Below are 3,314 nucleotides of genomic sequence, written 5' to 3' on the forward strand. Positions count from 1 at the left end.
TGCATTTTTTTTTTCCAAAAAAAAAAAAACTAAACAAAAAACAAAAAAAAAGACAAAGACTCCCAAATTCCATTGTTTGTTTCTTTGCTTTTGTTAGATTGTGTTGGTTGTATGTGGGTGCGTACATTTACAATCAGTCTATTTAATTTGATGGCCAAGTTTGTGTGTTTTGATTGATCGTTTTGTTTTGTTTTGTTTGTTTGTTTGTTTTGAAATGGTGGGTCTGCTGGGCAGCTGGGTGGGGCAACGCTGTACGGGCTCCGAGACTAGACCACACACACACACACACACACACACACACACACACACACACACACACACACACACACACACACACACACACACACACACACACACACACACACACACACAGGTGTACGGGCTCCGAGACTAGACGCACTTATGCCCCCCAGCTGCTGGCATTTCCCCAAAGCAGGTCTCTATGGAAACGCGAACACCCCCCCCCCCCTCCTCTCTGTCTCTGCTTTGTCTAAACAACGATTCCATGCAGACCCCTTTTCTCTTCTTTGTTTTATTTTTTTCAGACATTTCATTATTTAATATTATTATTATATATATATTGACTCCAAAAATGCAATCAAGACTGTTAATTTTTGTTTGTTCTACCAAAATTGTTGTTTAATAATTATTGTTGAAATAATGTATAAGAAAACCAGGTTTGAAAGACTATTTAGTGTAGATCCTTGCTTGTGTATGTAATTGTCAGATTTAAATGTTTTTATTCAAAGAAAGAAAATCATTCACTTTACCCTAGATGCATATATCGTTTTATTTGTCCTTTCTATAACGTCTGTTCTTTTTTTTATTTCAAGAAGCACATATTTTATGAAGCTCTATGGTTTGTGGGGTTCAGCCTAGAAGCAGCAGTCTCTGTCTGTATATGCAGTGAAATCTACATCCGTGAAGCTGTCATCTCTGTATACAGCTGAAATCAGTGGTTTCCTTTTGTATAAGCGGTGAAATCAGCAGTTTTGTTCCGTATACGCAGCGAAATCAGCGGTCTTGTTCCGTATACACAGCAAAATCAGCGGTCTTGTTCCGTATACGCAGCGAAATGGGCGGTCTTGTTCCGAATACGCAGTGAAATCGGCGGTTCCTCTGGTTGTGCGGTGAAAACAGCAGTCTCTGTGAATGCAGTGAATCCACTGAAGTGCAGAATTCTCCCGAGACTTTTCCCTTTACTCCAAATGAAAGTGTATTTTACAAAGCTGTATAGAAGACTCTCATCTTGTGTGTTATAATTATTATTATTATTATTATTATTTACCTATGGAATCACTGTGGGAGGGATATATATATGAATACAAATCTATATATATATAGTATATGAGTATATGGAGTAAATCTATATATATATATAGTATATGAGTATATGGAAGTATATGAGAGAAGTCTATGTATGAGTAAATATATTTAACTAGTTGATGTTGGAAACGGCTGCGTTCCCTCTGCTCAGAGCCCCGTGCTGGTGTCTGTCCTCCTCCTCATCTTCATCTTCCTCCTCCTCCTCCTCCTTATCTTCATCTTCCTCCTCCTTTTCTCCTCTTCCTCCTCCTCCTCCTTATCTTCATCTTCCTCCTCCTTTTCTCCTCCTCCTCCTCCTCCTCCTCCTCCTTATCTTCGTCCTCCTCCTCCTCCTCCTTATCTTCATCTTCCTCCTCCTTTTCTCCTCCTCCTCCTCCTCCTCCTCCTCCTTATCTTCGTCCTCCTCCTCCTCCTCCTTATCTTCATCTTCCTCCTCCTTTTCTCCTCCTCCTCCTCCTCCTCCTTATCTTCATCTTCCTCCTCCTTTTCTCCTCTTCCTCCTCCTCCTCTCCCTCCTACTACTCTTCCTCCTCTTCCTCCTCCTCTTCTCCACATCTCCACCTATCCTCCTCCTCCTCTTCCTCCTCATCCACACTCTCGCCATCTTTCCTGTCGTCGTTTGGTTCTTTTTGTTTATTTTTTCCACTTGAACTTGTTTGTTTGTTTGTTTTGTATACGCGACGAACACAGGTAACTCAGCTTCAAATGCTCCATTATGCTGTAAACGGACAAAAACGGACTTAAACACACACACACACACACCAAGCAAAAACTAAAGTACACTACAGATGAAGGTTTTTTTTCCCGCTGTATTTTTTACGCTGTTCTAAAGATGTATTTTTCAAACTTCTAACAGTGATGCAATGTGGGGCCCCTGCCACCGGGGGCGCTGCGCCAAACAGCAGTCAGGTTACTCTTTTTACGTTTTCAAACTTTTCAGACAAATGAATACATTCTCCTTTTTCTGTTTTCAAATTGTACTACTGTTCCTCTCTAATTTTAAAATAAAACTTTGATATTGCTCAAGTATAAAACTGCCTGTTGTTTTTATTGTTCTCTTTTCTAAGAAAAAGTCTTCGCAAGGTGTGTGTGTGTGTGTGCGTGTGCGCGTGCTGCTAAACTGGGTCCGTAAACTGGACAGAGCATCTGAAGAGGTTGTGGAGAGACTGTGGCTGGGATGACGAGGGTCAGCAGGGACCAGCCTGGTCTTCCTCCTGCAGCGCTGGCTGTGAAGGGCCTGATTGGTGGGGACCTGACCAGTGAGCATCCTTTACAGAGCTCTGCGCTCATATGGGTGAGTAGGTGAGCATCCTTTACAGAGCTCTGCGCTCATATGGGTGAGTAGGTGGGGACCTGAGTGAGCATCCTTTACAGAGCTCTGCGCTCATATGGGACCTGACCAGTGAGCATCCTTTACAGAGCTCTGCGCTCATATGGGACCTGACCAGTGAGCATCCTTTACAGAGCTGTGCGCTCATATGGGACCTGACCAGTGAGCATCCTTTACAGAGCCGTGCGCTCGTACGGGTGCTGCTGTTGCTACGCCATGCTGTGGTGCTGCCAGTCAACACACACTCAGTGCTGCAGCTGTACAAGTTGCTCAAAATGTCACTGTCCAGACCAAACTTACAGCCATCGAAGAAACATGAGCCGCTCAGACAAACCCCAACATTCTAAAGTTGCCCAGACAATTCCAACGTTCTCAAGTTGCCCAGACAAACCCCAACATTCTAAATCTGCGTTCAAATACCCACTCTAGCATATTGTAGACACGAAGCAGTACGTCCCAATCCTAGTCCATGGGGAGAATACTTAATAGGAATCGACTTGTAGGCAGAAAGTACCAGGATGTCCTTCTACCTCCTCAATATTCAACGGTAGCTCTCTACGCTATCCTATTCAGAGGGAGCCCGATAACCGTACGATAGTAACATCTAAGACATTAACACACACGCGCTACTGCTAAGCTGCACTGCATGAGTTAGCAC

The sequence above is a fragment of the Sardina pilchardus genome, chromosome 24, assembly GCF_963854185.1.
Source record: "Sardina pilchardus chromosome 24, fSarPil1.1, whole genome shotgun sequence".
Classification (NCBI taxonomy): Eukaryota; Metazoa; Chordata; class Actinopteri; order Clupeiformes; family Clupeidae; genus Sardina; species Sardina pilchardus.